Source organism: Sarcophilus harrisii, chromosome 4 (genome assembly GCF_902635505.1).
Source record: "Sarcophilus harrisii chromosome 4, mSarHar1.11, whole genome shotgun sequence".
Lineage (NCBI taxonomy): Eukaryota > Metazoa > Chordata > Mammalia > Dasyuromorphia > Dasyuridae > Sarcophilus > Sarcophilus harrisii.
In genome coordinates, this window is record NC_045429.1 from 346,619,136 (window position 1) to 346,634,665 (window position 15,530).

The following is a 15,530-nucleotide window of genomic DNA, read 5'->3' on the forward strand; positions in this document are numbered from 1 at the left end:
GGGATATTTCTTACTAATTCTAGAATATGTTCATCAGACTGTCTCTTAAATATTTTATCAGTAAGAATGTAAGCAAAATTACATTATTATGACAACCAAACAATTCTAAATTCTATTGGTAATTCTAAAAATTTTGGGAAAAAATTCATACAGTAGTGGAAATTATGTGCAAAGTTAAAATTTTGTTTTACTTTGTAAATACATTATTCACAAGGTTTTATAAGTGTTGACAAAATCTACCGATGTTCCAAGGGAAAAAAGACTAATATAGTCAAAGAAACAGCCCAATATAAATAAATATTGGAGCATTTCTTCTTATTTACAACAAAAGTATAAAATGTTTAAGCAACTGCATCATTTGATGCATCTGGTTTTTATGAGTAGAACCATGTGTTTTATTTCTTTCATTATTTGAAAAGCCTTTGGAATACTTTGGAACACCAATAACAAAGATATAGAAAAAGTCATGGAATATGAGTTAGAAATACCTTAGTTCTTTTGAATTTCAAATGTCTAAAAATTATGTTAAAATAATGTTCCTGGTCCTTCTGGTTTAAGAACAGTTATTCCTTCTACATCATGGATGTTAGAGGCCAGTGCCCCTGCAATCTGGAAAATCTGTGTAAAAATTTTTGGCCCTCCCTTCTACTAGAGAAGAAGTCTGAATTTTTCTTTTTCTTTTATTTTTATGGGGTGTTTACAATACTTTATTGCAAAACTTGAATTGATATTATATAATACTTGACATGTATTTTATGCATTTCTGAGTTTCTAAACTTTTTTCTGTGTCATCTGTTGGTCTTTGTATGTTGACTGCATTTTCTGCAAAATTCCTCAAAAATTTCCATTTAATTTCTTATGCTGACTTTCTGATGTATTGAAACTGTGATGGAGAAAGTTGTGATGGGAAAGGGATAACTATAACTTGCCCAAAGTCATACACTTAGTAAATGTCATATTTGGAATTTGAGATCTAACTCTAAATTCAGAACTCTTTCTTAGTTTAAATTATTGATTTTTTTTCAGGAAAAAAGTCAAGTGAATTTAAATGGTATGATGAATTGATTATTTCTCGGGGTTTGGACTTCCCTAGAAAAACTAAGAGTTGAAGGTTCAGATTTGTAGTTTTGTAACCTTTCATTCTAATACCAACAATTATCTTACTACTAAATATAGAAAAATATCCATTTTAATATGATCAGTCAAACCCTTAACAGGTAGTCAATGGACTCCAACCTCCACCAAGCTTCTCTGGATAAATTTCAGGGAGTCTGAAAACTTGGATGGGGATATACCAATATATGAACATATGTGTGTATACATATACACAAGTGTGTATATATTTCCTTATCTATGTGTATTTCTTTATTTTCACTAAACTTTTGTTTCTTTTGGAATCTTACACATTTTGCTTTATGTCTTTGAAAATATTATTCTGAGAAAGGATCCATGAGCCTCACCATGCTGCCAAAGGGTGCATGAAACACACACAAAAAGGTTAAGAATCCATTACTTTAGAAAGTTGTGGCAGATATTGATATGGAGAAAAGAGATCAGTGATTCTTGTATGGTTGAGCAACCATACCAAAATAGCTGGATAATTGTTAAATCATGAAATTTCAGAGTTGGGGGAGGGGTTAGAGGTCATCCAGTCCAACACTAATTTACAAAATGTAGGTTTTAACCGATTACCCCACTCCTTTACATACTATCTTGATATATGATAATGGCACTTTTAATGTCTCAGATTTTTAAAAATGCTTCACTTACCTCAATTAAGTAAGGTAGAAAGTAATATCATTGTTTATTAAGATAATTTTCTAGGATACTACAATCCACAATTGTTTTTTTCCTTACAGAAATCTGTCTTCTTGAACATACATGCTGAGTTGGTCACTTGAAGTGTTTCCTCACTTATGTGCTTTCCTTTTCTCAGCCAAGAGATACACATTCAGAAGCAATATACTCTATTTTCATCCCAGAGTCATTACAATTCACTTGCTGTTTTTTTTTTAACTGTAGTCTATTTTTCTCTTTCTTTTTGATTTTCAGAGTCTACACATTAAAGATCGACATTTTACCTGCAGCAAAATGTAAGTATGTTAGTTCCTTCTTTGAAACTGCATGGAGTTATTTTCTCTATTTTTAAGAGAGTTCTAATTGTATAGGACTCCTATCTAACATTCCTATGACTTGAAGTCTTAGATGGATGGTGGATATGGTCTTGGTGGGAAATTGTCAAACATGTAAATCTTTCTGTGCATTTTAACAGGGTGGGACATTTTATCAAGCAGAAGATCTGATCTCGTTTTTTTTTTTTTCTTAATATTAGCTAGTTTAAGCATGTGGCAAAGATAGTAGAATAAAGCATAAAAATGCTACATAGTCATCTTGATAGTTTATCCACACAGCAACTGATTTCAGACTATTTGAAAATGTGTGTGTGTGTGTGTGTGTGTGTGTGTGTGTGTGTGTGTGTTTGTGTGAGTTCAACTGTTTGTTTCTTTCACTTTTGAAACTTTGTGGAAATATAAGCTGCATTGTCTTCAGTAACTTAATGATAATACAGGTTATTTTGTATTTGTATAGTCAGAATTTCAAAGACATTATGGAAAGTAGCATTCTATCAGGTTACAGTTCTAGGCTAGATTGGGTGGTTCTCAGAACTTCAAGTAGTTCAATGAAAGTTGCCTAATTCTAAAGGATAGAAATAATTAAGCTTGTTTTGAGGCCTGGAATTTATGAGCCTGTAAAGCAGTTTGCATAGGCAGTTTTTGTTTTTGTGAATTAAAATAACTATTTTTTCATAAAATGAAATGGATAATAATAATATCCTGAAATGACCAAAAAATTTAATTGTCTCTAAAAGAATTTTAATTTAAAAACAGCTGAGATATTCAAATGGCACACAAGGAAGACATCCTGACAATCCTTCCTATGTGCATACTTAACAGGTGGTGGAATGGTTAGTTAGATATCATTGGGCCCATTGAGGTTCAAAGGTGTTAATCCACTTGCATGAAATGTTTCAAATTACAAAAATCTCTTTACAATTGAATACACTCCTCTCTGAAGATGTGAGAAGATAGGTTCATCTAAACATCAGACAAAGCACACTATTAATTTCCCAAGATGATGTTTGTTGTTGGTTTCTGAAAATCAAGGCTGTTTCTAGATATCAAATTTTTAACACATCAAAGCTAGGGCTATTTCTCCTTAAAACATGAAAACCTTCTCTACACAGATCTCTGTTAAATAAGAGATGATCTTGTTATATAAAATTTCTCTTTGGAAAACCAGCATTTCCTTTTTTAACTTTTTTCCAATATTATATATTTAGGGGCTGTCTTAGAATTCCACAACCTATATTGCCAATAGAAAAATCTCAATTCTTTATAAGTCTTAAAGTCCATTAAACTTGATTTGAGAGACTCCTCTATTTACCAAATCTTTTAAATGCCAATCTCAACACATATTATTGGGGAACTTTATTGTTTTATCAAGCCATATGGATGTTTTAAACAGTTTCTGTCAATAGAGCTGTCCTGAAGTTTATTAGCAAACCCTGGTTTTTCATGTTGCCAAGAGTGTTTTTGTTACCTAAAAGTTTATTATTGACCTTTATTTTCTGCCTCTTCTAACAGTGAATGAATGTTGCTAAAGGGAAGTTGGCTTTATCCCTTGTTCTCATTTCCTTGTTCTTATATGACATCTGTATGGGTTCAGAAAAATCATAACGTTAAAAGAAAAAAAATGCTTAAATGTTAAATACAATACACGAATAGGGGAAACTTAAATGAGGTAGAAAGATTTTACAATAGATATGTACATATGAAAATATGAATATAAATGTTGAACTGTCTATCTCCTTAAAAGGGCTTCAGTTAAAAGTGTTCTCTAGTTCATCTCGAAAATTACTATGGCTGTCTTTGGAAAGTTTTATTTGAGCAGTAGATTGATAATGATAATGATGATGATGATGATGATGATGATAATTACCATAGCTCTTTAGGATTTGCAAAGTTAGTTATGTATATGTGTGCATTGTATATGTTATTAAAGTTATTATAAATGAAGCTCTTAAAGCTTAAAACCACACCAAGACTTCTGGGACACCCAATGTATATATGACTTGACTAAGGTTATCCTGCTAGTGTCTGAGGAAGAATTCATACTTAAGTCTTCCTGATTCCATGTCCAACCTTGTATCTACTATGTCACCTAACTGCCTCTTGAAACAACTATAAACATTTACGATATAACTACCGTATACTCAGAAGATAAAGAAACAACATTTAAATGATATATTTTCTTGCTGTTGTGGAACTTATATTTCCTCCAGCATATGCATTTGTGAATCTCTATTCCTGTATGCAATTTGAAACAATCTGAAAGGCCTCCAGTAAATCTGCTTGAATAGCATACTAGCTATATTGTGTTAGCTCTTGATTGGATCTGCTGTTTAAGTCATTTGTGAGCAGACTTTTGCTGACTCAATAAGTGTGATTCAATCCCTGGGACAATGGAAGAACCCAACCACAAGTGTTGATATAAGCCTTGTGATACTTTTGTCACCAAATCAGGTCAACCCTTCAGAGATTTGAACCACAATTTGGTGCCTACTAGGAATTTGATTGGAACCACCAAAATGACCCAAAGGCAACCTAATCAAATCAGAAGGCTATTTAAAACAATCAGTGTCTCTAAGAGACAGAGTTGTGGTTCAGTCATTTCTTAGTCTTATGTGACTCTTTGTGACCTCATTTGGTATTTTTTAGGCAAAAATACTAGAATAGTTTGCCATTTTCTTTTCCAACTCATTTTACAGATGAAAAAACTGAGGCAAACAGGATTCAGTGACTTGCCCAGGGATACATATTAGTAAGTACCCGCAACTGGATTGGAACTCAGGAGAATGAATCTTTCTGACTTCAGGCCTACTAGGTATCCAAGAGGCAGAGTAGTTTAGGGAAAAGTACATTTCTTTTCTTTCTTTTTTTTTCCTGAGGCAATTGGCTTAAGTGACTTGCCCAGGGTCTCACAGCTAGAAAGTGTTGTGTCTAAGCCTAGATTTGAACTGGTGCCCTACCCATTGCACCAACCAGCTGGCCCAAACACAATAGATTTCAAGTCAAGATTCAGGTTGAAATACCAGATCTTCTGCTTCCTCTCTATGTAGTTTTAGTCTTCCTTTGACCTCAGTTTCCTCCTTTGTAAAATTTGAGAGTTGAAGTACTGAAAGCTCAGTTCTATTGCAACAGTTTATGATCTATAGCCAAGGGCACAAGAAACTACAGTAATGGACTGGGAGATGTATGCTACACATGTGACCCCACTCCACTTGAATGGAATCCATCTGTAACCATGAAAAATGATCTCCACCCATATACTAGCTACTGCTGGTAGAGACACTCCTTCTGTTCAGTGACAGTAACTTGCACTCTGAGGCTAGACTCCATGACTCTAGGGGCTGCAAAATTAATGCAGTACAACAAAGACAAAGGTCCTGCAATCCCTAACCAGGCCCCAAGAAATGTTTTCATCCAAGTGTCTTGTTTCTTTTCAACTAAATCTATTCATCAGGACCATTGCTTCTGGTGGAAGAGAGTTGTCTTCTGGGTGGTATGGGTGAAAGCGTTGCCAAGCAAACCTGAATTATCCCGAGGGCTGTAAAACGAGCAATTGCTTTTTAAGAGGTACCGTGATATTGTGTGTTCCTTTCGTTTTTTTGGCAGTGATGATTTTCTGCGATTTGTGGTTTTGCAATTTCTCTTTCTGCAGACAACACCCTGGCTCCTAGTCAATGCCCACTTTGGGGTAGGGGGAGAGAGAAGGGGGGAGAGATTCCCTAGAGCCTTGCCTGCTCCAGGAACAGAAGGAAATGTTAATGAAATAAGTCAGAAAGAATGTTAGTGCCTGGTCGACATTGGTTGGCTTGTGAGGAAGAAAATGGCTTTTAATAAATTTCATTGTGTGGCCAGGCTTTCGTAGGAGACGGTTTGGTCCTTGTTCTTAATGCTGGGTCAAGATGCTTCTGTAAATCCTCTTCTTGCTTCTCTGTTGATATCAGTCTGAATTTAAATCTATTGTATCTGAAAAGGACTAGACAAACTCTGCCTTAGCTGTGAATTCCTTTCAGGATCTATGTACTGGCCCAGTGAAACTTTCTTGCTCTGGTGATATTCACTTTTTAATACCCTGGACTTTGTTTCTATAATCATTTTAGAATGCTTGAAGGCAGACTCCCCATATTGTTTCTGATCACCTTTCCTTCACTTTCCCTATTACTAAACCTCCCTGTTTGCCAGGATCTTTACTCCCACTTCCAGACACTGCAGCATTTATCTAGGCTAGAATAATGTGTTCTAGTTTCTTTTCATTACCTCTGGAAAGGATTTGTAGACTTTTGTTTGCTTATTTTTTTATGGCTGCTAAGCACTGTGCTGAAGGATTGAGAGCTGCATCCAGCTGAATCCTAGGATTCTTCCCTTGCTCATAATTTCATAGCCAATGCCTCCCATGTTCTCTGCCGAGCCCATCCCCAAGGGTTTATATCCCACTGTTAGTCTGCTTCCTATTCCACAATCAACTTCTTATGCCAGTGACTTCTTCCTTTGCTCATGACCTAAATGCGGTTGCTTCCTTTGTTTTCCCCCCAAAGAAACATGAAGATAACTTGTTCAAGTGTCAAAACTATGACAGGATCTATACCCTGGGATAAGAAGGGGGGAAGGGATGATAGATAAAATTGAATAGCTATCTGATATAAGTAGACACATTCTACTGTGTTTTTTTTTTTAATCTACGATTTTTGTGGATCTTTCATAGGTATAGATCATATCACAACCTCACTATTTACCTAATTATGGCTTTCAAAACTTTATTTGAATGAAGAATTTATGACATTAAGGTTAACCCAGTGGTAAGTGGGCCCCTTGGAACTTAGTTAGATTAGCTCCTGGATGACAGATGAATGATTTGTCTTGGACTTGAAGTCTTTCCAAATTGGCAGTCAAAATTATCTGTTGGTAAAACCTTCCAAAGTCAAGGATTTCTGCCTAAGAGAATAACCTTATATAGAAGTATATAAATAATCTACCAAAGTCCAAAGTACTTCTCTTTTCCTTATCATAATGAAAATGTTCTTCAAGGTTTTGCCAAGGATCTTACACTCCAAAAAGCCCTCCTAAAATAAACAGACTTTGAGTATCGACACCAAGATAGACTCTATCTCTGTCATCCAAGAACAGGCCTGGCTAAGTTTGGAGAGGCTCATCAATATGCAAGTTGAAAAATTCTCAGACTCTCTACTAAATGGAGTATTGAAATTCATTTATAGGAGAGATCATATTTACAATGTCATAGAACTTTGATGTGCTTAAGTACATAGTTTCCCCAAAGTCTTAATGCAATTTTAAGCTTTAATAACTATTAACAAAGTGTCTCAAAAATCTTACTGATCCCTTAAGCTTTAATAGCTATTAAGTTTAAAAGTTATTAAAGCTTAAGACTTCATAACAATAGTTATTAAACTTAATAACAAAGCTAAAGACTTTAGCAAATCTTTTGGGATATCCTGTATATTTATGTGCACATACATACATACGACACACACTTATGTAGAATTTCCTCTATGGTACTTTTCCAACTTGTATTTCTACTTATGACTACTACTTTCCAAGTTTCCAGGCACCCCATGAGTCTGTACTTATAAAACCATATTGCATTTGTCCCCATCAGTATGCTTACATTAATAATCAGCACATAAACACAATTAGCTCCTAGCAAAGACATGTATTAATGTTAAGGAAAGAACAGTAGTTACAGAAGATTTTCTCACATAAACTTGGGGCCTATTCCTTTATGTATCCTCATAGCATCTGTGGGGAAAGTGGGTAAATTTAAAGTATAATGGTAGTGAGATATACATATAGGGAATACTGGTAAAAGTTGAATGGCCTAAGCCAAGAAGAGGGAAGGTATAGCAGATAGGGAGCTAGGCTAATTATATAATTTTAGCTTTATTAATGGGGCATAAGATTTTATTCCTCCATTAAAGTCTTCCTCCTACATCTCATCACCAAAAGATGATGATTTTTATTGAATCACTACTAGTCATGAGAACAATCCTCCAAGACATGGAAAGGTTACCATATGCAATGGTCAGATACAACTGGAAAATGGCTGAACAACAACACTAAGTATCAAAGCCAACATTTGAACACAGATATTCTGATTACAAAACAAATGCATTTTACACATTACCAGACAACACTACTCTATTATTTCGAGAAAGTGGGATAATCAGGAAATCTATAGGTGAGGAAAATCCAGGCCCCAAATTCTAGAATAACTTTGACATACTGGATGGTAGCATATTGGTTCAGCCTTACAATTATTCCTGCCCTAATATAGCTTCTATTCACTTGCCTCCTAAATCTTAATTCAAAACAACTCTCTGAATGTTTGTTTATTTCTTTGTCTCCATCTCTGTCTCTCTCTCCCCTGTTTCTGTCTCTATCTCTGTGTGTTTCTCTATCTCTGTCTGTCTCTGTGTCTCTGTCTCTCTCTTTCCCCCTCTGTCTCCAATTCTGTCTCTCTCTCTCCCCCCCATCTCTTTCTGTTACTCTCTGTCTCTTTCTGTGTCTTTCTGTGTCTCTGTCTCTCTCTCCCTCCCCCACTCTATCTCTATCTGTCTCTGTCCCCTGTCTCCATCTCTGTCTCTGTCTGTGTGTCTCTCTTACACACACACACACACACCTCATCCTCACATCCTCAATGGGTCCCTATTACCTCCAGGTCCTTTGATATTTAAAGACTTCTCAACTAGAGCCCTCTTTACTTCTCCAATATTCTTACACTTTACTCCCTTCAACAAATTATAATCTAGCTACACCATCCTTGCTATTCCTTACACACATTCCATGCCTTATTTATTTATTTATTTTTGTTTTTACAATAATGCTCTCCTTTTTATCTTTGCCTCCTGGCTTTCTTCAAGACTCTCAGTTCAAATTTTGCTTTCTAAAGGGGACCTTTCTTGGTCTAAACCACTGGTAGTATCTCCTTCTAAAATTATCTTCCATCTTTTCTGTACCTATGTTATAATCATTTTTTTCCTATAATTTTCTCCCCATTACAATGTGAACTCTTTAAGGAGAGGAACTTTTTTGCCTTTTTTTGTTTCTCTAGTACTCAGCACAGAGGCTGATATATAGTAAGTGCTTAATAAATGTTTGTTGACTGGTAACAATTTGATTTTGATTTAAAGACATACTTCAAATGATAATTACAATGAGCTGACTGGATGAATATTGACTGGGTTTCCTCTCAGAGAGGCAGAAGGCATTAGAGCAGAAGTATTTCCCTGCTTACCAGGTAGAATTGTTGCTGATAAAAGTTAAATCAATTTCACTAGTGTGGTCAATAAGAACCCCAATGTTATTGCCTAATGAAATTTCCCACCTTTCATTCTTGAAAATGACTTTCTCCCTTATTCAAACAGCAAAGCATGACAGAATTTTTGTTTGACAGAATAGGTAATATACAGAGTAAACAATGGGTAGAGATAGCACTGAAGCAAAACAAATGGTCACATGGGTCTATTATTTCTTGAAGACAGAAAAATTAAAATAATTTGGATAGATAAGTATCCTTAATTCTTGAAGAGACTTCTGGTTCATGATTCCTTGCCATTCTTTCCTTGAGGCCATGGAACAGGAAATTTCTGAGACTAGGAATGGTCAACAGTGCAAAGAGACTGGGGTAATTTGTTACTTGTAGGTCCCACTATGACCATGAACTATTATTATAGCTTCAGCTCATGTTAGGTGATATGATAGAAGAACTGGAACATATCCTAGAGAGTTGTTGTGGTCTTGCAGAGATTTGAAGCAGATAAATAAAAAGTCAAGGCTTTGAGAATGTGAGACAGATTAGCAACCTGAGACCAGACCAGAGCAAGTCTGTATGGGACAGACAGCTGCCTTGAAACCCCAGCTGCCATAGGATGGAGCAGGAGTTACCATTGCCAAACCTTGGCACTTTGCCCGTATTTTCTCTGTTTGCTTGCCAGTCTTGGGGAATTTAAAATACGTAACTGTTTCCCCTACCTAATCTTTCTTCCCATGCCCTGGTCAGTAAGGGTAGCTGAAGGAATTGGAAAATGAGACAACTGGATGAAGCACCTGCTTTATAGTTTTATAATATGCCAATTCTTTTATGGTGACTTTACTCTGTTTTAATAAATCATGTGACCAATTAAAAGGCAATCATCTTTATCTTATGAATCATTAGTCCTTTGAAAGTAGGAAGTTTTCCAAGTTCAGTCCTCAAGGGATTTGAAAGCAGAGGTAAGATGTTTCCTGTTTTAGTGATTTGGGATCATAGCTTAGGATAGGAGAGGTTAGAGCAGGATAGGATAGGATAGGGTCCAGTAGCATAAGAAAAAATAATAGGATAGGGGAGGGGAGGGGAGAGGAAGAGGGGAAAAGATAATAGGATAAGATGGGATAGAGTAGGATAGAGTAAGGTAGTGGAGGATAGGATAGGATAGGGTAGGGTAGGATAGGATAGGGTTGGGTAGGATAGTGTAGGACAGAGAAGGGGAAGAGAGGGGAGAATAAGGTGGAATAAAATAGAGTAGAGTAGCATAGAGCAGGGTAGGGTGATCTGGGGAAGGGTGGGATGGGGTAGGGTATGATGGGATGTGACACCTTTTATATCATACTCATCAATCTACATTGAATTGAATCTACAAGTGCCCTAAGATGTGTAGATTTCAAACTGTATGAGAAGAGAGAACTTAAGGACTTTGTAAACTGAACACCCTCTGTGGATTAGTAAGGATACTGAGATCTTTGGGAAAGTCAGTCCATGCACATTGAACCCCCGTCTGATGAAGTTAGGGCCACCTCATAGCCAAAGTCTGTACACTACACTTCCTATTAATGAAAGGACAGCCTGCTTTTCTGTAGGCTACAGGAAGCAGGGCAAGGAGCCAAGTCTGAACTGTACTACTGTGTAGACACTCGGCCTACATCAACTATCACAATAAAATAGCAATAACTCATTTTTATTTAACAAAAATTTTAAACACATACTGCATGTAGGGCACTATGCTAGGCATTGGGGTTATAAAGCTTCTTCCTCTAACCACATAGCTCCCTCTCCCCATCTCCCCAAAAGCCTCTATCTCAAGGAGTTTATTCTATTGGTTATATACAATGCACACTGGTATATCCAACTGGTATTTTTCAGAACAAATGCCCTTCCTTTAAGAGGTATTTCATGATTCTGCTAATAAGTTTCCTGAAACATAGGTCTAACCTATCAATAAATGTCACCCATCAAAAAATTCAACTAGCTCCTTAATACCTCAAAGACCAAACATAATTGGTCTATATTTGTAATGTAAAGCTCTTCTCAATCTGGCCTCTTAGCATCCAAAATTCTTACATTTTACTCTCTTCTATGCACTATGTTGTTAAACTGTCCTGGCTGATTTCTATTCCTTACATGCTATACCTATGTCTGTTTTTCATGCTTTTCTACTGGCTTTGTTCCATGACTAGAATACTCTCCTTCCTCTTCAGGAAGTTTCCCTGGCTCCTTAAAGTTCTCAGCTTAAATCCTGCCTTCTATAGGAAGCTTTTTCTAGACTTTACAGATTCTAGGCCTTTCCCTTAAAATTACCTCCTATATACTTATATTTATCATTTTATTTATGTTATTTTCTCCATTAGAGTGAGAGCTCCTTGAGGGCAGGGATTGTTTTGAATCTCTTTGTGATCTCAGAACTTAGCATAGGATTTAGCACATTAATAAATGCCTGACATCTGACCACTGAAATCCTGTTCTATTTATATCTAATCCCTTCTAACTTTAAATGCACTATCTTCTTTATTTTACATATATCCACTGTGTACTGCCCTGTGAACATGTTGCACACTCTTGGCGAATGTAAGGTTCTTTGGGGCAGGGATTGTCTCACTGCATCCCCAGTGCCTATTATGGTACCTGCCACATAACAGGAGAATAAAAAATACTTGTTGATGGATTGAAAACAAATATAATTTGTTTTTCAAAATAGTTCACTACAATCTCTGTTTAGATTTTTAAAGAAATATGGGATTTAGGCATCACAATGGCTCAGCATGGACTTGGGTGAACTACACAGACTTATATTAGATTTCTGGAAGGGATGTGGGATTCCAGGTTGGTTAAAAAAATGGAATTGTATTTGTAAGAAGCTAACTGGTTACATAACTTTGGAAAAATAATTTTATCCCCTTAATTTTCTTCATCTAGAAATAGCAAAGTTTGGATTTTTCAAGGATATGCCTAGAGCTCAAACTGGCTCCAGAGAGTTGATAGTTAAATTTTGGGAGGTGGGGAGGAGATTTGCCCAGGGTCACACAGCTAGTAAGTATCTGGGGGTAAATTTGAACTCAGGTTCTCCTGACTGTGAGGCTAGTACTTTGTCCAGCATATGCTGGATGCCCCAGTTGTTAAATTTTCAGTGTAAATATTTATACCTAGGAAAATAGCAAATATTACAAATCATGACTTGATTTATTATTTTGTTGATTGTCTAGACATTTGCTAATAATGTGTATTAAAGTTAAAGGTGTGTCTTGAATATATTTTCTTGCTCTGGAGATCAGTTGTTAAACATTTATCAGCTGGACTAAATCATCCCTAAGATAACTGCTACAACAGCAGCTGTGGCTCATTGAGCCAAGCAGAGGGGTGTCTGGAGCCATGCCCAGGAACTCAAAGAGACATCTCAAGCAGCTAGGCCATGATTGAAGTATTGGGCAGCACCCAAAGCTGCCAAACAAAGAAAAACTCATATTCTCTCTTCCTACTGTTAGCCCCATTTGTTGTAACCAATGATGGAGAACTAACTGGGAGAGAATTTTTGTTTTTTTGGTGTTAATTGTCACAACAGGAAAGAAATGGAGAAATTGTGATTGCTATGGACAGGTTCACTTCCTTTGGCAGTATGCTTTCCAGGGATGGCCACATAGATGGTGAGGTTAACGCATACATTGCCAGAGCTAGTTCAATGTTTAGAAGGCTCTGAAAGAAAGTGTGAGTCTGCATACCAAATTAAAGGTCTGTTGTTATATTGACTTCATTGTTGGATGCATGTGAAACCTGGACAGTCTACCAGCACCATGCCAGAAAATTAAACTGCTTTCAATTTTAATGTCTGAGGAAGATTTAAAGGTGACCTGGCCAGATAAGGTAACAGACACTGAAGTCCCCTGTTGGACTGAACTGCCAAACATTCATATTCTACTGCAGAGAGCACAATTCTGATGGGCTGGCCACATTGTTTGAATGCCAAACTTATGTTTATCCAAAAGACTATTTTATGGAGAAATCATTAAAGGCAAGTGGAGGTCAGAAGAACTTTAATATTGATTATGAGACATGGCACATGTTGGTGCAGGACCACCCAGCATGATGTGCCTGCATCAAAGAAGGTGCTGTGCTCTTGGAGCAAAGTATAATCTCAGTAACACAGAAAACATGAAATATTTAAATCCAGACATCTCCATTTCAAGTGTGCTCTAACTGCGAAGGTCTTCTGAGCTCATATTGGTCTGAGCAGTCACAATCCGACATACTGTATGTTTGTCCCTTGACAACAAACACAAGATAAACTGTTCAGTAACTCCAAATCTGGATCCAGATAACTTGAGGCTTTTTCAGATCAGTTGTGACCTGATAAAATGAGCTTTATAGTGAAACAGATAAGCCCTTTTTACTTTATAAAAATATTTATTTATCTCTGCTGACTTTTCACCTCAGGAGATTTTTTTCTCTCCACAATCTTTTCCTATTATATTTTCCCCCATAAAACTCTTCCTGCTAACAAAGGAATAAAAAGTTAAGCAAAATTAAACATGGTCCTTCTCACCTCTCTTCTGAAAGAAGGAAAGGATATTTTATCACCTCTTTCTCATTGCAAAAGTTGATTACTATCATTAATCAAAATTAAGCTGTTAATTATTGTCATTTCAGTTGCATTTTAAATGAATGACTTAAATCAAAAAGCAGGCATCAAATGCTTGCTGTGTGCTAGGTACTAGGCATTCATGTGCAAGAGTAAAACAAGCTCTGCCCTGGAGGAAGTTACATCCAACAGTTGTTATCCATCATTTATTTTGAAGGTATCTCAAACTAATATCTTGACTCATTCAGGAATTGGATTTAACTGAGGCAGAGTTGCACAATCTACAACCTCATTCTCTCATCAAAGTCCAGTGGCAAGACAAAAGTCAAGATGTCAGATGATGGCCCAGGATGCAGTGAATGGCTTTGGTATTTCTGATGTCTGAGCAATTTCTAAGTGCTTCACAGCACCTGCTCCAGCTGCCTTCATGGCCATTGGAACAAATTGTTCTCATCCACCCATTCTGCCAAAGAGAAGTCTTCACATGCTTGCAGCAGGCATTCTCCTAACTCACTGATGGATTTGAGGACAGCTGATCACCTTCAATCTGTTTTAGCCCATCTACCAAAGTGATTTTACCAGGATGTGGTCACTGTACATCCTCAAACTTCTTGGAGCCACAGGTGAGAGCTCGGTGACAGATAGATAGCAAAAGAAAATGAGCAGTCCTAAATGAAATGACCAGCCCTCACACCAGAGATGCTAGTTCTTCCTGTGCATTCATATACCTCAGAAGAAATGGATAGTCATGGACCTGGGAGATAGGAAGGCTCATATTCCTGAATTCAAATCTGGACCTGAAAAATCACTTAACCCTGTTTGCTCAGTTTGGTTATCTATAAAATGAATTGGAGAAGGAAATTGCAAATCACTTCAGTATCTTTGCCAAGAATGGGGTCATGAGGAATCAGATGTGACTAAAAAGCAACTGAATAAGAAACTTCATTCCTGTATGTGACAGATCTTCAAGAAAAGCAAGACAACACACATCAAGGAATGATAGAAAGAAAGATTTTGGATCTAAGGAGTCTCAAAGAAGAATGATTTCTGTTAATCATCATATCCTTTTCATTAATGATACTAATTTAATATATATGAGGGAAAACCTGAGTTATGTAAATTTATGTTTCTCTCATTTAGCATCTTTTTCATATGATTGTTGGGTCTTTTGATTTTCTTGATTTTTAAAAATGTTTTATTGATGCAATACTCTCTTTCTAAAAATGTCAATGTCATTTTCAAGTGATTTCCATCCCCAGCCTCCAATACACTGTTGCCTTGCAACAAATAAGCAGAGCTAAACAAAATAAATGAACACGTTGGCCAAGATTGAAAAGGTATGTTTCATTCTATACCCATCATACACTACCTCTGCCAGTATGCAGAAGGTGTGCTTCACCAAAAACTTTTCAGGTTTTTTTTTTATATATATATAATTTCATGATGAATCATTGCATTGATCAGTTTCTTTTAAGTTTCACAAAATTGTTTTCCTTTACATTATGGTCATTGAAAATTGTTTTCCTGGGCCTGCTGCTGACTTTGGTCTGGATCAGTTCATGTA

At 36.4% G+C, this 15,530-nt stretch overlaps 1 protein-coding gene across 1 annotated transcript in view; it reads left to right on the top strand.

Moving 5' to 3' along the window:
- Positions 1-2,052: 2,052 nt before the first annotated feature.
- Positions 2,053-15,530, top strand: part of ANKFN1 (ankyrin repeat and fibronectin type III domain containing 1) — a 325,952-nt gene continuing 312,474 nt past the window's right edge. Inside the window, exon 1 of the mRNA XM_031966442.1 lies at positions 2,053-2,093. The gene's annotated coding sequence lies outside the window, so the exon portion shown is untranslated. The remainder of the gene's footprint in view (positions 2,094-15,530) is intronic.